Source organism: Alosa sapidissima, chromosome 13, assembly GCF_018492685.1.
Source record: "Alosa sapidissima isolate fAloSap1 chromosome 13, fAloSap1.pri, whole genome shotgun sequence".
Taxonomy (NCBI): domain Eukaryota; kingdom Metazoa; phylum Chordata; class Actinopteri; order Clupeiformes; family Clupeidae; genus Alosa; species Alosa sapidissima.
Genome location: NC_055969.1, coordinates 36744286 through 36767001, shown reverse-complemented (window position 1 = coordinate 36767001; position 22716 = coordinate 36744286). Strand labels below are relative to the sequence as shown.

At 41.8% G+C, this 22716-nt stretch overlaps 1 protein-coding gene across 1 annotated transcript in view; it reads left to right on the top strand.

Annotated features, from left to right (window-relative positions):
- The window catches only part of rgs3a (regulator of G protein signaling 3a), a 354944-nt gene that overhangs the window by 160657 nt on the left and 171571 nt on the right, over positions 1 to 22716 (top strand).

The following is a 22716-nucleotide window of genomic DNA, read 5'->3' as shown; positions in this document are numbered from 1 at the left end:
ATTACTGTTGATCTGTTATGACAGATTTCATTAGCCATATTAGCCACCAACAACCGGCTAATGATGTTGTTATGCATGTAAACAATACAACATATGAACAGCCATATTGCTGCTGTTGTACTTCATTGTATCTACAGCTGTTGATGTGATTACTCATATTTAGAGCCGTATTTCTCCAGCCCCTCAGTTGTGATACTTTTCATGAACTGAGTGCCATAACATAACATGCCATAACATCAGTGAAAAACTTTACTACAGGCTTCAACGTGGCTGTGTTTACGATTAGAAATGTCAAACAAATTTTGCCTACGTAGCAACTCATGACTGCACAGTTTGCATACCACTTTGTTGTCCTCCATAGTTTGTTCTACCCAAAACCCGAAATGCCTCCATATCGAACTCTTCAAGTTATTAGGGCTTGTCTCTCTCATGTCGCACAGGTTGATCGTGTTGTTTTTTGGCAAAACACCAGCAGCACAGCAGCCGATTGAAACACCTGTTTCCGGTGCGTAAAATTGGTGGGAATTTTCTTTTTAGCTTTCGCAATGCCTACTGCACTTTCGGAATTCTTTGAAATTAAGTGTACTTATTTGGTTAAAATCGATTCCCTATTTTAGTTTTCGAAACTTGTGTTGGTTGGTCCAATCGATTTTCGAACGTAAAGTGACAGCCCTATTACAAACATACCTCTGCATTGATATCCTTGAGCTATCAAAGAGGCTACAGAACCATCTCTGTACTTTATCTCTAAGTAAGCTGCTCTGCCTATGCTAGCGCATAGTTGCTGTTAAAATGCCTACTGGCGCTGGGAATCGAAACACTTCAACACCGGCATATGTAACATGTTTAAAACTATTGCGTGTTATGGGGGAAGACATCAAATTTCTTGAAGCATTTGAGAACACACTGAATGAACCTGAAAGCAGAGTCCCTCAACATTTGATTAGGTTACTGGCAAATGCCAATGTCCATGACCTGGTAGTTCCATGGCATGCTACGTTGTATTTTAACATACCTTATGGCAAGCCGCCTACACTGGATAAACTTGAAACCAGATGTTACCATTGTGTGTGCATCCATGGCAAGCTGTTTTAACATTTTAATGTATTATGCATAGAAGCAATGAAATATTGAGGTAACACTTTATAATAACTACACACACAATTCATCATTTATTAACCATTTGTAAACTATTAGTAATTGGCTTGTTCATCATTTGTAAAGTATTGCTCATTATTTCTCATCAGTATAGCATTTGTACACACAGTTCTAAATGGTTTGTTAGAATAGTAATAATAATTTGTTGCTGACGTAATATTTCCATTATTTAACAGTGCTTACATACACATGCACTAATGATTAGTTAGGATGCGGAGACATGTTTTATAAACCACTTCCTAATACTATAATTCATGATTAAATCAGGAGATACAGGTGGTTAGTAATGATATTTTGTGAGCTCATCTAAAGTGAAGACTTTCTATGACCTGCAACACATTTTCAGATGATTTGTAAAGTGTGTGTGTGAGAGTGTGTATCTGTGTGTGTGTGTGATGTAAGAGCTGTGTACTGTCCTCTTGGGCTTCTGTTTACCTGTGTGTGTGTGTGTGTTAGATGGGCCCTCCGTATACACACACGCCTTCTTACCTCCTCTGGTGAAGGTTGTCTATTTTAGCCGCAGCTCTGAAAGGGGAGTGCCTAGGTGAATAACCCAGATTCAGAGAGAGAGGAGGGGAGAGTGGGAGATATGGAGGGAGGGTGAATGAGAGAAGAAGGGAGAGAGAGAGAGAGATGGAGGAGGGTGGGTAAGGAAGATAACGGAGTGAGAAGACTGAGACCGAGACGGACAGAGTGAGAACACTGATGAGCTCGTAAAGTGAAGTGACCAAACGAGACGAGACGACACCTGGAAAACAAGCGTGACAAACGTTCCCCTCAGACCTCTCGTCCACACACACACGTTGGAATGGGAAACCTTCCGGACAGAGCTGGAGCCAGGAGGAGGTTGATCCGGCCCACGGACTCCTTACACGAGCACCTGATCACAGACCCGCCTGACGTGAGACCCTTTTATGGTCCAGCAATTCTTAAGTACTCTGGGAAAACTGGGCTCAAAGACTATGGCCAAGCGTTAGGGTAACAGACTATGGCCGAGTGTTAGTGTGTGTGTGTGTGTGTGAGTGTTAGGGTCACAGGCAACAGCTTCAGTAGCTGGCGGTCCATTCAGCTTGTTGTAAGTTCTGCACAGCTGTGGGAAGCTGTGTACTAATACATTTGAATTAACGGTAACACTTTATTTTAATGTGTCGTTGTTACAGTGTACCTACCTAATTAGGTACAGTGGTACAACCTGTGTAACAACATGTACTATCAGGTACTATCATTGTACTTGCATTATGTATTTGTGGGTACCTACATATAGTTGTTACACTGTAATACTGAGTGCTTTTACAAAACTTTGCCAATTTGCCTAAATTTTCATCAGAGGCAAAGAGCTGACCTGAGACCTGCTGGATGGGGTAAATCTGGTCATGATAGATTTGATATACAAAGCATGCTTAGCTCCAGTCAAGGCCTCATTGTCTTCAGTGTACATGTAACAGCTGTGCTGCTACAACCTTGTTACTCTGGTACAGTGGAATAAACCTATTAAGTGTACCAGTTAATTACTTACATGTACATATGACATGTATGTTATGTCTTCAATGTCTTGGAACAGGTCTACTAATTCACTACATCAAAGACACAACATACATGTCATATGTACATGTACAGTAAGTAATTAACTGGTACACTTAATAGGTTTATTCCACTGTATCAAAGAGTAACAAGGTTGTAGCAGCACAGCTGTTACATGTACACTGAAGACAATAAGGCCTTGACTGGAGCTAAGAATGGTTTGTCTATCAAATCTATCATGACCAGATTTACCCCATCCAGCAGGTCTCAGGTCAGCTCTTTGCCTCTGATGAAAATTTAGGCAAATTGGCAAAGTTTTGTAAAAGCACTCAGTATTACAATGTAACAACTATATGTAGGTACCCACAAATACATAATGCAAGTACAATGATAGTACCTGATAGTACATGTTGTTACACAGGTTGTACCACTGTACCTAATAAGGTAGGTACACTGTAACAGCGACACATTAAAATAAAGTGTTACCGAATTAACTGTTTCCAACTTTAATAGCATTATACCTTTGCAAACCAAGAGTTAATCCACCTCCCTCTAGCAAGTGAAATAACATGTTTCCAGTCAGGATTTCTTATTCGAATGGTCAAAATGTTGTCAAGGTGTGTGTGTGTGTATCGTGGATGTTGAACCATGCTGTTGTTGGCACTCTGATCCCCTTAATGAGTGGCAGCCACTCTAGGTTAAAGGTCTGTGTCCTGGTGTGAAGTGGACCCGAGACTGAAAGCTTGTTCTACAGTATGTGCTGCCCCAGTAAAGCAGTGAAGTGATGTGCTGTGGTGACTCAAGGCGTTTTGCTTTGCACTGAGGATTTGTAATGTTTTTAGAGGTTTGGGCCTTTCATAGATAGATCGATAAAGTATGGGGGGGGGTCAGTATGTGGGTGTGGTCAGTATGTGGGGTGTGGTCAGTATGGTGGTCAGTATGAGGGTGTGGTCAGTATGTGGGGTGTGGTCAGTATGAGGGTGTGGTCAGTATGGTGGTCAGTATGGGGTGTGTGGTCAGTATGAGGGTGTGGTCAGTGCTTGGCAAGAACAACCCACAAAGCCCAAACACAGACCAAATGGCCTTCGTTCTGTCTCTCTCGATGAATCAAATGATTGGTCTCTATCGTTGTGTTTAAGTCTATAAGTTAAGCAGACACCTTTATCCAAAGTGACATAAAATGATTTATAATCGAGCGAGATGAATGAAATTGAGCACTTTGTGAACTGTTGATTTGACCCTTGTGTAAGATGCATGGGTGAAGCCGATCTTATTAACTGTGCTTGACAGCAACAGCGAAGCAGCAGGATGCCAATAAAGTAATTCATGATGTTCATTAATAATAAACTTTGCTCATGCTAATGGATATGCATCATGAATGAATCATCAATGTAGCGTAAATTAGACCACCCTGGATGTCCTTGTGTGGGAAGATGAGGAGGACATTCATAATCATTACCATCAAGCATTTCCTTGAATTTAGGTGTGTGTGTGTGTTTGCTTATTAATCTATATGTGTGTGTTTGCTTATTAATCTTTACGTGTGTGTTTGCTTATTAATATATGCGTACGTTTGCTTATTAATCTATGTGTGTATATGCTTATTAATCTATACGTGTGTGTTTGCTTATTAATCTATACGTGTGTATATGTAGCCTATTGAATTGGCAGAATGTTTCAGATGGTCATATGCAAGACCTCAGGATTCTTACCAAACCCAGTTTCTAACAGTTATGTTTGGAAAATGCAGTATGTGTAACAGTGATGATGTGGTAATTCAAGTATAAGATTCAAGTGGTTTTTATTTGACTTTGTCTCATACAGAGGCATAAACAGTACACAACATGTCGTGAAATATAAACAGTACACAACATGTAGTGAAATATAAACAGTACACAACAGTAAACAACATGTAGTGAAATATAAATGTGGTCTTATCTGCAATATGTTTAGTAACCAGAGTCGAGGTGCTGATTATGATCATGGGTCCTAATATGGGCCCTAATGCAAACACATGGTAGTCAGTCTACTGTATGAACAAAAGTCAGTTTTGTTCATACAGTTCTCGTGCATGAACTAAGGGCATCATGTGGTGTGAGACAGCTTTTGCTGACCCATGTGGTGTGAGACAGCTTTAGCTGACCCACTGCTGTTTGTGCTTAGGATCTTTGAGCTTTGAGCACTTATGTGGATCTTGTATTATTGTGTATAGGCTACTGCTGTCTTGAATCCAGATATGTATACATTATGTCTGTATATATTTTTAATGTTAATTGCACATATGTAGTTTATACGATTTGTCTTTTGTGTTGACATTGAGTATTACGGTAATTGACACGTCACGTCTATAAAAAACCTGAACGCCCTGTGACGCGTTTCATAATGGAGACATTGATAATGGGCTAAGCCCGAAGCGTTTCATAATGGAGACATTGATAATGGGCTAAGCCCGAAGCGTTTGTTTCCTAGTTTTTTGTCCTTCCTTGGCTCTCAATACAAATTGTATTAGTATCAAGCCCTTGAGTGTGCCTCTGTTTTTTTTCTACTGCTTAGGATCTTTCTCATGGCATTACATTTGCAACTAGATTTTGCATAATTATTAAGCAGCTTTAGTTAGAGCTCATAGTTATTAAGCAGCTTTAGTTAGAGCTCATAGTAATTAAGCAGCTTTAAGCAGCTTTAGTTAGCCCTCATAGTTATTAAGCAGCTTTAGTTAGAGCGCATAGTTATTAAGCTTTAGTTAGAGCTCATAGTCATTAAGCAGCTTTAGTTAGCCCTCATAGTTATTAAGCTTTAGTTAGCCCTCATAGTTATTAAGCAGCTTTAGTTAGAGCGCATAGTTATTAAGCTTTAGTTAGAGCTCATAGTTATTAAGCAGCTTTAGTTAGCCCTCATAGTTATTAAGCTTTAGTTAGACCTCATAGTTATTAAGCAGCTTTAGTTAGCGCTCATAGTTATTAAAGGAATTATCCGGAGTAAAATGCACTTTAGATCAATTTACGGATGATTGGGAGTACATACGTTGAGTTGACATCCAAATCATGTCATTCATCATTCATCATGAAATTCACAATTTCGTCGCCGTTTTTTTTTTTTTTTAAAACGTAGTCCAGTATTTCTTTCGAAATTGAAATGAAGTTGTATAGACTGGACTATGTTTTTTTTTTTTAAAAAAACAGCGACGAAATTGTGAATTTCCAGCTCAACGTATGTACTCCCAATCATCCGTAAATTGATCTAAAGTGCATTTTACTCCGGATAATTCCTTTAAGCTTTAGTTAGCCCTCATAGTTATTAAGCTTTTGTTAGCCCTCATAGTTATTAAGCTTTAGTTAGACTTCATAGTTATTAAGCAGCTTTAGTTAGCCCTCATAGTTATTAAGCTTTAGTTAGACCTCATAGTTAAGCTTTAGTTAGACCTCATAGTTATTAAGCTTTAGTTAGACCTCATAGTTATTGGGCAGAACCCCCAATATACATGTCGTTGTATGTTAGTGAACTGGCCATAATGGTGACGTGATGTGCTCCTCCTGCCATAGGATTGGCACTGTCATAGAAATGCTGTGGTGAACTTAAACCTGTTATTTGTCATCATGGCAGATTGCATTCAATATAGAAATGCTGTGGTAAACTTAAACCTGTTATTTGTCATCATGGCAGATTGCATTCAATATAGAAATGCTGGGGTGAACTTAAACCTGTTATTTGTCATCATGGCAGATTGCATTCAATATAGAAATGCTGGTGAACTTAAACCTGTTATTTGTCATCATGGCAGATTGCATTCAATGGCAGTGCATTGTCATATTGATGTCACATCACATTGTCATATGATTTATAGAAATACATTCAAGGGTCTTATTACATTATGATGTCAGTAAATGTCTTTAGATGTGCCTTAGAGACCCTGCAACTAGAAGTGACCCCTGTTTCCAATACCTCGTAGACTATGGCCTGGACATTGCATTGTGACTTCATTTGCATTGAACATATGGCCATACATTGTGTCCCCTTAGTGCTCCGATTGCAGGAAATGGCATCATAATGGGACTGTCTGATGAGTAATGACGCCCCCTAATGGGCTATCAGAGGATAGCGAGCCTTTTGGTTACAGTAATATGCCTTTCAAGCACTCGGCAAATTGATGCGTGAACTGGATCACCAGCCAGCCCCTGATGGCCTCTCCTAATGGCATACAAATGAGCTCTCACTTCACATTACATTACATGAGTCATGCAAATTACTTGCGAGTTAGTATTTCCTTAGGTAAACATTACATCAGTAAAACTAACCGCTGGAGCTCCTTGGGTGATCTAATCATGACATCATTAATGCAAATCACTGTGAGTGTGTCACCTGTCGAAGAGCTTGATGTAATGGTATGACTGATCCCGTCAGAGGATACATTCTGAACGTATAATGAGGATGGTGATGACGGCAATGATGTGAACATTACTTGGGTTAGTGTGACAACCTGATTTACTGGTGGACTTACTCCTTTTGGTGCTTGGTGTGGGTAAAGTGACCCTGATTGGCTGTTTGGTTTTCAGCTTCAGTTGACATGCTAGAGTTTCTTGGCCAAAATGGACGTCACTTTCAAGGACACTGCTTTAAGACTGCATGATAACTTGACCTTGGCCAAAATGGATGTCACTTTCAAGGACACTGCTTTAAGACTGCATGATAACTTGACCTTGGCCAAAATGGATGTCACTTTCAAGGACACTGCTTTAAGACTGCATGATAACTTGACCTTGTTTCTGAAATGAGGGGGCCACCTTAGAGACCGGCTGCATCAGAACTGCCATAGAAATAGAAACAGAGAGAGAGAGAGAGAGAGTGTGTGTGTGTGTGTGTATGTGTGTATGACTGTGTCAGGTCAGTTATTTCAAGCATATTCATGTTGGCGAGAGCATCAAGGAAATGTGAGTTGCACCCAAACTTCATGCACCATCTGTCAGGCTGGGCACTTGATCTGGATCTAAGCTAACCGTTCAGTCATCTGATGACCTGGATCTGTGTAAAGCAACGCTGTAGTGACGTGATGATCTGGATCTGTGGTAATAAACTCCGGATTTCTGTCTAAGGAATCATCTGGAATTGTGTATAGTGACTCTATATGCCCTCTGCATAATGACCAATGATCCGGATCTAAGTGACTCTATATTGATCTTATGATCTAGAACTCTGCTAATAAACTCTGTAATGATCTGTGTAAAGAAAGTCTCAAATGATCTGTATCTGTGTATGAGACTCCATATGGATCTGCTTATCTGGATGTGACTGTGTGTGTGGTGGAGCAGTGCTCAGTGCAAATCCCTGTTGTTTTGCACCAAATAAATGGCTAAACACCACCTCCCAGTACCTTTATTTAAGGAATCACAAGAATATATATAACGACCCCGCCCTGATGAGACCCAGGTCTTGCTTCTTGGCCACTCAAAATGTTTCGAGTGTCTCTTGTTTTGGAAACGGAAAGCAACAAAAGTTATGAGACTTCCAAGGGTCCCAATTAGTTGAGCTTTTTGCCAAGACTCTGCTAATGCCATGTCAAACGAGAGAACAGACTATTTGCAGTTTTCTGTCAGCTTTTGCTTTTAATGACCTCTCTGGACAAGCCAATCCCTTACGGGATCAAAAGAGTAAATATATACTTAATTACAAAGGGAGCTGGCTCTGTGTGCTACATTGTGCTGCATACAAACGTACAGTGCAGTAAAACAATATAAAGGGAGCAAGCTCTCTGTGCTACGTAATATAAAGGGAGCTAGCGCTCTGTGCTACGTAATATATAGGGAGCTAGCGCTCTGTGCTACGTAATATATAGGGAGCTAGCGCTCTGTGCTACGTAATATATAGGGAGCTAGCTCTCTGTGCTACGTTATATAAAGGAAGCTAGCGCTCTGTGCTACGTAATAAGCTAGTGCTCTGTGCTACGTAATATAAAAGGAGCCAGCTGTACTGCATAGCCTACACTGTCTGTTCTGTGTGTTTGGTCAGCTGTACTGCGTAGCCTACACTGCCTGTTCTGCCAGTGAGCTTCACAGTTCTGTGGGCTTGCTTTAAAGTTTCTCCAGAAAATTGGTACAGTGTGCCGGACTGGGCCAGATTAGGGCTAGCCCAGCCACACAGATTAGGACTAGCCCAGCCACACAGATTAGGACTAGTCCAGCAACACAATAGCCCAGCCAAACAGATTAGGGCTAGTCCAGCCACACAGATTAGGGCTAGCCCAGCCACAGAATGTGTGTGTGTGTGAGAAGAGAGAAAGAGTACGTGTATGTGTGTATTTGTGTATAGCAGCGGTTCCCAAACTTTTTTCCCGCGGACCACCTTCTACATCCTGACTTGGCTCGCGTACCCCCACCATCCGACACATAAAAAAGTAACACATTCTATTGACGCATTCCAGGCATCATGTTTAATTAGCCGCCCTACATGATAACAAATAACAAAATCAAACTGGTCTATGAGGTTCCACGCTAAAAAGTGGAGGACAAGATTAGACTGGTTAGATAGCACCTCACTGCAAACCAAACACTGACAAACCTGAGAAGTGGGAGACAAAAGCAATAATCTAATTTTTATATCACTGTGATCTCATTATTGTCTAGGAGAAACAATGGAGAAAGAGAGGAGCTCTCATTTTAACATTTTCTTTCCTCTGGGTGTGGTCCTCGTTTAGCAACACGATTCAGCGTTATTTCACTTCTCTTCCTGAACTGAGAGGCTGGCATGAACAACGTTAATGGCTCCCCGAACACCGGCTCATGGCAGAGGGGAGACCTGTGCCAAAGCCAGAGCCAAAAGAGAGCTGTGCCAACGCCAGAGAGCCAAAAGAGACCTGTGCCAACGCTGCACCAATTCACTGATTGTTTGCAAACATATATAAACTTCTGAGGACCTGATTCTCCACCAACAAAGATGGATGATGAACTAATGGTTACAGTACAAAAGCAAACAATTCTGAATATGTATATATTTATACACATAAAAGAGGTCAAAGAAATCATGTTTGCCTCTGCTTTCCCAAGTAGAATGCACCTCCACCAGGGACTCTGGCTTAGTTCTGCTCTAGTCCAGCCTGGCTCTGTCCTGTGTCTGCTCAGCCCCCTGGGCTAAGTGTGTGTGCGTGTAGCTAAGTTTGGGGTTTCAGGTTGACCTCTGGTGAACTGCCCATCATGTTCTCTGGTGCTGTTCTTTGCTCATCCAGCCCTGTGTCTCTCTGTGTGTGTGTGTGAGTGAGAGCAAGCGAGTGAGTTCAGTTGACACACACGCTGGAGCATTCATTGCCTTAGTTCAGATCCCCTGTGACCCGCTGGCTTCATACCAGGCTCATAACCAGTGGGCCGTTTCCACTAAGCTAATGCGCTAAGCTAACGCGCTAAGCATTTACACTGTTTTCATCACTCAGAGGTGTCCAGTATAACCAGTGGGCTGTTTCCGCTAAGCTAATGCGCTAAGCATTTACACTGTTTTCATCACTTAGAGAGGTCCTGTATGGGAGCGTACCTATGTTCCCCGGGTCCTCTGTTCCCCGCCTTGTATCTGACCACGGAAATTGCGTGGGATATGCTTGCGAGTGCACATTTCGTGCACAAACGGTAGCAAAGTGTATTTTTCTATCAATGTTGCTTGCCGTAGCACACCAGGTAGACATACACATACGCGCACGGTGCAAAATTGACACAAGCCAGAAGGGCGATTTTCCTAACTTCCACGTTGAGTATAGCGGAGTAAAAGAATAGATGAAGAACATTTTTTATAACATAGGCCTACAATGGTTTTACTTGTGTAGTGCTTCTTTACTGAATATAAGAGTTCAAAGTTAACATTCTAGGTAACTTCGCATTGTCCGCTTCAGCACTAAATTGAGGACAGCAACACACACGAGCTGCACCTCTCACAGAAGAAACACGCTACAACTACATGCCTTTTTAAGTTGATATTTAATTGGTTTGTTTTGTTCATTTTTCCGTTCGCTGGCACGCTGCAGGGGAAATAAACTTTGCAGGGATGTGATGTAGGCCTACTGTTTAATACATGGGATCACAAGAGTGCCTCCCAATCAGAAGTTTCAGCGATTTCGCTCAGAAATCTCAAAGGCATAATACTGTCGCTATCGAGGCGCCTGTCCCATACTCAAGTTTTTTTGGTGAATGCAGTAATCTTATTTGCTAGGTGAGGTAGGTGCTCAGAGAGGTCCAGTCTATAACCTTCCTTCTCTAATCACCCTTTCGACTGTGTGGCGATATTTCCTTCATGAATTTTGATATGGGTCCTTCAGCATTGGTGCTGACAGCCCAGCCAGCCCCTGCCAGATGGCTTCCCAGGAAGGGAGAGATGGTAAAAAAAAGCCAATCTATTTGTGTGCGGTTTTGTTAATTAGATTAGATGGGGACTGTCACTTTAATTTCAGTGGCGCTGAAAGTCAGGAAATAGTCCATCTCTCAATTGGGTCTGGCTGAGGGGAAAGCTTTTAACACACACTAATAGTCTGAGTCCTGGAAAGAGGCCTGCTACAGAGAGACTAATGACTCTGCAGCTGGGAGATGGGGGAATAACACTATGTGCCAGTCAATTATACAGAGACCCACTGATCTCAGACCAGTAAAGCAAACCAACTAGGCCGAAGACCAAGCCCTTACCCTCCTTTCACCCTGAGTAAGGTCAGAAAAAAACAGACTCCTCGAGATGCAACATAGGACATGAGACATAGGTCTCATGCATATAACAGAGCTTTCGCATCATCAGTAGGTATTTCACCTATAATCACTGAGCTAGATTAACATTACATAGTCTCTTGTTGCTAGCAGTCCATAAACAGCAACCAGTAGTGGGATTGGTATATGAGCCTAACAGACTCAAACTAGGAATACCACTATAGAATCAAACAAAAAAAAAAAAAAAAACAGCCAAGCTAATACGATCAGGGTCTAAGGCCTGTAAGATTGCCAACTTTAGATAGCAGATCCTGATGTATGGTGCCCAGGTGAGTTAGTATGGTGCCCAGGTGAGTTAGCATGCTGATGTATCGTGCCCAGGTGAGTTAGCATTCTGTGTTCAGAACCACAGCTAAGGCCAGTAGGAGCTTTGGATCAGGCTGTGTGCATGTGTCCAACCCCACAGTCCCCAGGGGTAAGGCTGCTACTGAGCGCGCTCCAGATGTCTTCCTCGTTTCATCACATATGGAAAGAAACTTGGACTCAAGCATTCCAGTGCTCCTAATAATGCACAACCCGGGACGATCTCTGACATTTAAAAATAATCCCTCCCTGTTTCTCTCTCTCATCCCTCTCTCTGTTTCTCTCTCATCCTTCTCTGTTTCTCTCTCATCCCTCTCTCTGTTTCTCTCATCCCTCTCACTGTTTCTCTCATCCCTTTCTCTTTCAGTTTCTCTCTCTGAGATGATCTTTGACATTTAAAAAGAATCCACTATGACTGTTTCTCTCATTCCTCCCTCTGTTCCCCTCTCCCTCAGTAGAACTCTCTCTCTATACTGCAGATGCCCGATGCCTGTGAGACATGTAGCACATCAGATAGCATGTTTGTGCCTGACTGAGATCGAGAGCCATCACGGAGTCTGTGGCAATAACCCTGTGACTCAGTTTGATAAAGAGCAGTTCTATTTTACAGAGGCCGTTATGATGGCGGGGGAGCCATGAGAGAGAGAGAATAAGAGCCATGCATTCCTGCAGTCCCAGGCCACTCAGAGAGAGAATAAGAGCCATGCATTCCTGCAGTCCCAGGCCACTCAGAGAGAGAATAAGAGCCATGCATTCCTGCAGTCCCAGGCCACTCAGAGAGAGAATAAGAGCCATGCATTCCTGCAGTCCCAGGCCACTCAGAGAGAGAATAAGAGCCATGCATTCCTGCAGTCCCAGGCCACTCAGAGAGAGAATAAGAGCCATGCATTCCTGCAGTCCCAGGCCACTCAGAGAGAGAAGAGGGCCTTCAGTCCCATGGAGATCCTACTGCTCTGAAACAGCCAAGGAAAAAGACTGTTATGCGGCTTTACAAATAGAACAGATTTAAAAGAGTTTGTGTCAGAGGGAATGTGCGTGTGTGTGTTTTAAGAAGAAACCATGGCCCATAGGGCAAGGAAATTAGCATTGATGTGTGTGTGCCATTATTGGGTATTTTAGAAAGGAAATGGATTACAGTGGTGTGAAAAAGTGTTTGCCCCCTTCCTGATTTCTTATTTGTCACATTTAAGTATTAGTCAAAGATAACACAAAATACAGTCTTTAAATGAAGGTTGTTATTCTCAAGGGAAAACAAAATCCAAACCTACATGGCAGGGTTCCCGCGGATCCTTAAAAAGTCTTAAAAAGTATTAAATACAACTTTCGGTTTTTAAGGCCTAAAAAAGTCTTAAATTGACTGGAATGTCTTGAATTTTCGAAAAGGAGGTATTACATTTGTGTATGGGACTGCCAGTGAGTGCGAGAGAGCGAGTGAAATGTCTCCATCCGGTTTTGTGTAATTGTGGCTCTAAGGCTACTGAAGGAAGTGTAGTGGTTGCAGAGTGAAGATGTTTTTCACAGGTGTCGTTAAAGGTGTGAAAATGGTAAGAATATGTAAAAATATGCCTTACGTTTCGTGTTGTAGCCGAGGGCTGAGAGATACGTAGGTAGCCTATGCAAGTGATAGAGCCTAGGAGCTGGTAAGCCAGTTAGCGATAGGGTGGCCTACGTTCGGATTTGGGCCGGACAGTTTAAAAGCCCTGTCCAGTGCAGCCTCAAGCCGGACGCTTGAAGCCGGACGCCTTTTTGGAGTTGCGCTGGGCTTCTAGAATCTTTGCTCAGACGCAGCATCGTTTCACAAATTATGGACGCGAAGACTGCTGGTCAAATTATGCGCAGTGCTTCTGTCACTCGTCTGATAATTTGCTGCGCAATTTATGAAGGAACCACAGACCGACAGAGGAAATACACATTAAGTTGATCTGTTGCATCTCTAGCGTATTTTGCTGGCCTAGCCTAAGTAAATCTGTCTAAGTTATAATAGGCCTACCTGTAATATCTGTCTGCATCTTGTTTGCCAGCCTTTCCCAGTACTTCGCAAAAGTTGTGAAATATAACCGCATATTTTTTTTAATCTCGGCGACTGGCTACATAAAAAAACGCACCTGTAAGTGCGTTCATAATATGTGCGTGCTTGAGATGAAACCAGCAGTTTTTCAGCAGGAACATGCGAGGAGGGGGTTCACTTTGCCCATACATTTTTTTAAAAACAAGTTAATGGTTTTACAATGTTTCAGTCAAGCTTTGGTTGGTTTAAATACAACTGGTATGCAAAATGTAAAGAAGTGGATTAACTTTGATTTGCTGTGCTGCATATGGGACAATAGATGCCTAGTAAAGTTAGTAGGCTTATTAAAATATTTAAAAAGTCTACCTTTGAAAAAAAAATTGAAGGGAGTCCAGTCCAGTACACATGTTTGGCAAGTAGCCTAGGCTACTACAGACACAGGTGAAGAACAGCCTCAGACAGTAGCACAACCAGATATGTACAGCCAGCTTCAAAAGCAAGCAGCCCAGACCCTAAAATTGGGCATTTATAGCTGTCAGCCAAAATATATTTGGTAACGTCTGTAGACATCCAAAATAGGGTGGGTGTTAAAATTAGTAGAAAAAAACTATTGCATAAAACAGTTTTTAAGTTGTATCTTTTTTGCCGTGGTATAGTCTTAATTTTTCCATTTAGATGTCTTGAAAAGGTCTTAAAAGTCTTTAAATTTGCACTTGGAAAATGTGCAGATACCCTGCATGGCCCTGAGCCCCCTGAACCGTATTACTGGTTGGGCCACTGATTGCTAGCCTGGTCCTTACCGCCAGAGACTACGTTTCTCTTCGTCATACAGTCTGGAACAATGTAATAAGAATCTGTCTCAGTAATGGGCGGATGCTTATTTTGAGGTTTAAAATCATTGGAGTTCCCTTAACCAATCAGCAACGTTTGGTAATGACGTATGCTGTGCGCCGGAGTTCAGGCTCTTACGCTTCCAGAGCCCGTTTTATTAGACATTCTCTGACGCTTCCCACTTCTGCTCTCAGTAGTAAACAGACCGCTGGCTAGTTTGTAGGCTACCTGACCGCCAGAGCAGTCTCTTCGTAGTGGATATATCTCTGTTGCGCCAGCCAGACCGAGAGTTGTATACCAAAAGCGTCATGCCACCGAGATTATATCAGCTCTTGACACAAGTCAGTTTTCCTCTTATCTCTTCTCGCCGCTTATCAGAAGATTGTTGTTCTACGCAGCCCGGTGACTTCGTCGGAGCTACGGAGCTTACTTCGTCCTCCACGGGCTGTTCATACTACACTCTCGGATAAGTTGGATTGTACCGACGACCTACGTGTTATTTAACCTGGAGCTTGCTCGGTTAAACTAACAGTTGTTCGGCATAAAACAACGCAGCCTCACCTTCAGCCACGCTCGGTGACTGGGTAACGTTACTGTCCACAAGCACGGTAGCCTCACCTTGAGCCCAGCTCAGCCACAGGCTAGCCTTAGTCTGTCAAACACGGAGCGGTTTACCTTGAGCCCAGCTCGGTAACCGCTAGTCCCAGTCAAGCACAATCACAGCAGCCTTGCCTTGAGCCCCGCTCGGTAGGCTAGATTCCATTCCTTAAGTAGGCCTAACATTGCCGCACTGATTATGTAAAGGTAATTTGAGAGTAGGGGGGAGAATAACGACCAGTAAACGTTTATTTGATAACATGAAAAGTACTGATGCATGTAGTACACTTGTGCGTTTAGGTTTAGTTATCACCATCTGATAAATCAAACTTTTCCCAAAGCCAGTTGGAAGGAGAGTTATACGACGTCCTTGCCATTTAAAAAATTGATAAGACAAGCCTCTTGTTTCTGCTTTAATTGCGTGATGCCCTCGAGAGTTGGGACAACTTCGCGGATAGCTTCTAGCGTCTCTTCCTCCGTCGCCATTGTTGCTATGCTGTTGAACTACAAGCTTCGCTGGACTACAAGCAACTCGGCAGGCAAGTTTCGCGTCATCACTCAACTGTTCACTGAATGGCTCGGCTACACGCGAGCCGCATAATGTGGGTTGGGCCAGACTACGTGCGAGACCTAAATCAAATTTAGGGCGGAAGTACGTAGGATGGTAACGACCAGGCTAACTGATTGCCCCCTAAACCGTATTACTGGTTGGGCCACTCTTAGCAGCAACAACTGCAACTAGAAAATGTAATTCCAGGGAATTACCATTGCATGTAAATGCAAAAAAGCTGCTTTTTATAACATTATATTACTTACAGTATAATTATTCAGATTACATAGACTTACAGTATTCTTGAAAACCACTTACTTGGTTAGATGTTAGCTTAGAGTAGGCTATATGACAGTCAGTAAAAATAAATTGTTAATTCAATATTGACCAACATTCTTTGTTTTAATACAGCAGAATGATATTCAGAATATACTAATGAACACTTAACGACCAATGTAAGCTCGAAGTAAAAAAAAATCACAGTTGTTGAAACTAAGTTACCCAATAATGATTAGGGAGAAACCAGATGTCTAATGAATTTGCATTCTTACAGAACTTGATAATGCCAATTATCCTAAGACAGATCTATTTATCAGTGGTAATTCTGAACTGGCAGCAAGAGTTAAAGGTCTCAGTTAATTGTAATGGGTGACATTTGATGTCAAAGATAACACAAAATACTGTCTTACATGGCCCTGAGCCCCCTGAACCGTATTACTGGTTGGGCCACTGATTGCTAGCTGCTCAGTTAATTGAAATAGGTGACATTTGATGGTGATATAGACTGAAGAATAAGATTCAGGCCTTCAGATGATCAGTTTTAGACAGAACTCACACAGCACAGCTAAGTTTCACAGATGTCATAGCACAGGTATGATTCAAATGTATGCATGCTTCATATAGTTGTCGGCATAGTCCACCTGCAACAATATAATACTCAGATCTACGTCTCAGTATAGTTCAAAAGTATGTGCAGATATGTTGAGATATGGTCACATGTTTTTAGGAATGAATGTTAGTGCACACAGACAGGCACACACGTAATGTAATACACGATCATCACCACACTGGTCTGGTCTGGAACCTAAAAGACAAAAGCAAACAAGTTAAGAGTTATACTAAAAACATGGAATGTGTACAATTGTTCAATACAACTTAGATATTTAAGTGAGGTTGTTGCACCATAAATCTGTAATGGTATAACTATACTAGCCTATAGTATTTTATTGCAAACAAAGCAACAATGTGTTTTATTCATTTCAGTTTAAGGATAGCTGATAGCCAAACAGTTAAAAGTAAACAGCTTAGAACACTTTGTAGGCTTGTGTTGGGTGTGTTGTTGCTGTTGAGTCATAAACTGAGTCTTAAGGATGGACCATTCTAATAATAAAGAAGCCCTATGCAACAATTTTAGCAAAAATGACCTTAGTTCTGATGGTTCTACAACATTTTTTGGGTCGTTTGGTGGGTGCTTCGTCTCCCCCTAGTGCTTCTGCGCGGAAAAAATGAATATGCAACTTTCTGGTCGCGGTCCGAACACATCCCGGATGTAACTCAGCTGAAGTATCCAATCGCGCCTCGAAAATGTAGTCAGATTGTAGTTTCTAAGAAGACTGCAAAACGGACTCCGACTTGGCTTTGTTGCTGTTGAAATTGTAAGTAGCCTACCCTTGGGTGAACTTTGTTTTTGTAATGTAATTTGATAGTCTCTTGAACAATGTGTTTGCTCGACCGTTTTATTGAGCCCTGTATGTGTTTAGCTTGGTTTGTTGATGGCTAGCTCGCTGGCTAGTAGGGGGTTTAGCGTAGCAGTCACTTGCTACTGAAGCTCCAGGGGGAGCTATGTCGTGAAAAATGTGAGCCCAAATCATGCGAAAACCCAGAAACAGCGAAGAAATAACCAGACCTGCATAGGGCTTCTTTAAGTAGCTTATAACCAACTAGGCCTACACAATAGCTTACAGCTTCCTAGGTCTGATCATCATACTCTGTAGCCTATGTTGACAACACAAACGTTATACCTCAACTTCTGTAGTGTGTTTTAACAATACTTTAGTCATATGGTCCGTTTCCAAACAGTATGGCTTTCATCAGGTCCCTTTTCACAGTGTAATCAAGAGCCAGATAGTACGTACAATATGATCCATACTTTATCTGGTTAACGTTAGTTAAAACGCTGCTGGTAAGTGAGCAAAGGTAACGTTAACGTCAGTGCTTAGCTGGGAGCAACGTTAGGTTTGGTTGTCGTTAGCTAACGTTATCGAAACCTACAGCTAACCGGTTACTTTAAAGTTGACGACATATTAACGTTGATTTGGTGGGTTTCCTTACATAATAAATATCAACGGGTAAGTACTACTAACGTTAACTATTCCCCTAACGTTATAACTACCATAACGTTATAACGTTAGTTTGGCTACTTTTGACCTATTATGTCATGCATAGCCTATAGTATAGAATGCTACATAACATAATGTTTGACGACATAAATGAGTCAAATACCAAAAATCGGACCACTTACCTTGTCTGTAATTAGAGAAATGTGCCTGTGAAGGAGAGTTTTACGAGCAAGTAAAGTATCAAGGCAGGCGAAGACGTCCAAAACGTTCAGAAAATGTACAGCTCCAGTGGTAGAAAGATTGCAGCGGTTGATTGCTTTCAGCTGCAGGTCACGTCATAATGCTAAATGTTGCCGCCACAGCGGTCAATGTTAACTCTATGGGAATTTCTTGCTCTTTTATCGTAAATATCTCAAAAAGTATAAAGTTCACAAATATGAAAAATATATTGTACAATTGTCGTTACAAGAGCTTTGTAGGAGTCTTTGAATGAGGTCAGACGGTTCAGCGGTTTCAGTCGCATTAAACGTTGAATTTGGTCGGAAGAAGAATAATTATAAGAAGAACAGTGATAATAGTCCATTGCATACAATGCAATTAAGTGTTTGCGATAACTTGCAGTGAATCTTTTACAGTGCTGTGGAGGAATTTTTGCCCACTCATCTTTGCAGAATTGTTGTAATTCGGCCACATTGGAGGGTTTTCGAGCATGAACTGCCTTTTTAAGGTGATGCCACAGTATCTCAATAGGATTCAGGTCAGGACTCCAAAGTCTTCATTTTGTTATTCTTCAGCCATTCAGAGGTGGACTTGCTGGTGTGTTTTGGATCATTGTCCTGCTGCAGAACCCAAGTTCGCTTCAGCTTGAGGTCACGAATAGATGGCCAGACATTTTCCTTCAGTATTTGTTGGTGAACAGCAGAATTCATGGTTACATTTATCACAGCAAGTCTTCTAGACCATCACACTACCACCACCATATTTTACTGTTTGTATGATGTTCTTTTTCTGAAATGCGGTGTTACTTTTTTACGCCAGATGTAATGGGACACACACCTCCCAAAAAGTTACAATTTTGTCTCGTCAGTCCACAGAGTATTTCCCCAAAAGTCTTGGGGATCATCTGGATGTTTTCTGGCAAAAATTAGACGAATGTTCTTTTTGCTCAGCAGTGGTTTTCGTCTTGGAACTCTGCCATGCAGGTCACAACGTTGCTACAACATAACCGTGTTAGCTGGGATACTACAACCTAACTGTGTTAGCTGGGATGCTACAACATAACCGTGTTAGCTGGGATGCTACAACATAACTGTTAGCTGGGATGCTGCTCACAACGATGCTACAACATAACAGTGTTAGCTGGGATGCTACAACATAACTGTGTTAGCTGGGATGCTGCTCACAACGATGCTACAACATAACCGTGTTAGCTGGGATGCTGTTGTGTTCTCTCTGCTGCTGGGCAGAAGGACTTGTGGTTAGTCTGATTTATTAAGTTTAGGTGATGAATGGAGAGAGAATAACTATTGATTTTAGCCTCTGCAACCAAAGCTGCTGCACTCTATCATCCCTAAGAGTGAGGGTGAGACACAGGGAGAAAGAAAAGAGAGGGTGGGGTAACAGAAGTAATAGGGCTAATAAATGACCAGAAGGGGCTGATGTAACAGAAAGGGGTGGGGCTAATAAATGACCTTGTCACCTCTCCCTCTTTCTTTGTTTTGCCCTTAAATACCCCGATTTAATGTCCTCTATGTTAGTGGAAACAGAGCAGATCGCTCATCCATTAGAGTCATAACTGACACCGGATCCTTACGGCCAAAGACAAATAAAAGAACTATTAGAGGGCCATTTATGAACTTAGCTTAGCGCCAGGGCTGAATTTTAATGCGGTCTAAAATAGATGGTTCATATCAACAATGGCCCGTAGGCATGCTTTTGGTGGAGATGATTTAATTCCACTTAATACTAAAAATAGGCTTTAATTAACTTTTATCTTTACTTAAATTCTATAAAACACATTTGAAATGGCCATTCTTTTACAATGTATTGAACACTGTAAAAAAGCTTCTTAATGAATTGTTTTCCACAGTAACTCTGTATAGTTAGGAGCTCTATATTGGGCACCTTGTTGAATTGACACTAGATGCAGTAGTGTTGTTCTTGGTGTTGAATTGACACTAGATGCAGTAGTGCTGTTGTTGGTTTGCCAGGTGTGTGAGTGTATTGTGGCTCTGTAGGGTTGTTATAGTAGATCCTGTGAGGGAAATTTTATTATGAGGGAAAGTTATTACCCTGAACATGTCTCAGCATGTCAACACAAAGCTTCTTTATGTCTGTATATAACACCTTATATCTATATCCATATATCTAAATACTATTACATAAGCTCTAGCACTGATGCTTTGAAGTTGCGCTAGTATGTGTGTGTGTGTGTGTGTGTGTGTGCTAGTATGTGTGTGTGTGTGCAAATGCAACTGCAATGTCATCTTCCTCCCCAGTGGTTTTCAGTTCCGCTCCTGAAAAGGCCCAAAACTCACTTGGGATGACCAATTATCTGACCAATTATCTGACATTGTAACTGCTTGGCAGGGTTCTGCTGTGTTTAAACCAAGTGTGCAGGGTTCTGGCTGTGTTTAAACCAAGTGTGCCGCAATTCAGGTCGCCATTATATTTTTCCGGCCACGAATGCAGTTGTTCTCAAAGGCCACAGTGAAAATAGGGTTGTCTTCTCTATAAGCAGGCCTATCTGCGGGCATGTACAGTTGAGATCTGTGGGCATGTAATTGATTTGTGGGCATGTACATTTTTATTAGTTTATTTGTCAGGGACAATGCAGTGCACATTATTACATACATAGCGATCACAGTCAATGCCATCCCTGCTGGAAAAAAAAAACAGCCTGACCAGCTAAAGGTGGTTTGCTGGTTGACCAGCTTGTTTTACCACCCTATGATGGTTGACCTGCTAGACCAGCAAATCTCTTGCGAAAACATACCTTCAGCTGGTTTTCCCAGCTTATGATGGTAATTCAGCTGGTTTTGCTTGTTGTACCACCTCAAGCAGGTCATTTTAGCTGGTGTTGCTGGTCTATAGTGCTGGTTTAACTGGCCATGCCAGCTTATGTTGGTCATTCTAGCAAACCAGCATGACTAGCTTGACAGGCTGGTCACCAGCATGACCATCTTGCACCAACTGTATCCCACACGACAGGCTGGTCACACCAGCATGACCAGCTTCCTCAGATGGTCACGCCAGCATATCCAGCTGGTGGCCCAACCAGCTACACCAGTAAAGACCAGCAAGAGCTGGAAGAAAACCAGCAAAGACCAGCTAAAACCAGCTACCAGCATAAGCTGGTTTCTAGCTGTTTTTTATCAGCAGGGATGTTAGTGTTCATACCCTAATCATGCACATCAGGACAACCACAACATACATAGGAACATCACAAACAGCAAGTCACGTAACACAACCCCCAGACACCCAACTGCCCGCAGACTCTCACCTATGCGAACAGCCAGTCACAGACACAATATACAATAACACAGACACAAAACATCATATCACGTACTACACAACCCCCAGATACCCAACCGCCCGCAAACTCTCACCTATGCGAACAGCCAGGCATCTACACAGACAGTACAGTAAAACACAGACAATAGAGTGTGTGTATGTGTGTGCATGTGTGCGTTTCTTAGTGGTCACATCCCTGATTTACTTTCAGCCAATGATTTACCTTACTGCTAAATGTTGTCAGTTCTGTTTGTGTTTTTAGTTCTATCGGTAAGTCATTCCAAAAGCGGGTTCCTATTACTGAAAAACATGACTGGCCGAAATAAGTTTTGCGCCCCTCTACTGTGCAGTTACCACCCACTGCTCCTCTTGTGGCCGCACTCCTTGCCTTTGTTTTCATGACAAATGGACAAAGTACAGAGGGCGCCAGATTATTTGCGCATTTAAAAATTATTTTAAGAAAAGAAAACTTAATGAAATTATCAAAACTTAATAACTTATATTTTTGTAGAATTAAACAGTGATGTGATGATTTTGGTTTCTGGTCCATTATTTTCAGTGCCTGTTTATATAATGATGTGACTGGTTTGACAGTTGTCTGGGAGGCTTGGCCCCATACGGTAATACAGTATGATAAGTGAGAGAGTATCATTGCATGAAAGAACAATAAAGCTGCATTGACCGGGATGTGATGTCTTATCATTCTGAAGCAGTTCAGGTTTGTCCGGACAGTCTTGCAGAGTTTCTTAACATGTTTTTTGAAATTAAGTTGTGAGTCTAAAATAATACCTAAAACATTTAATTCATCCACTTCCTCTATAGCCTGTTGGCCTATTTTAATGGTACATTTGGCTTTACCTCTTATAGAGAAGCACATTGAAACAGTCTTTTTAATGTTAAGCGTCAGGTGATTATCTTTGAGCCATTGGGTACTCCCTCCATTTCCTTGGTCAGGACCTGGTGTTGGTGTTCTAGCTGGTGCATATAAGACTGTATCGTCAGCATACATTTGACAGTTTACTGACTGACTGGTGGTCAGAATGTTGGTAGGTCGTTGATATACAGACTAAACAGCAGAGGCCCCAGGATGGATCCCTGTGGAACACCCATTGTCGACTGAAGTGGCATTGAGAGTCCTGCGTTTATTTTAACACGTTGCTCTCAATTGTCCAG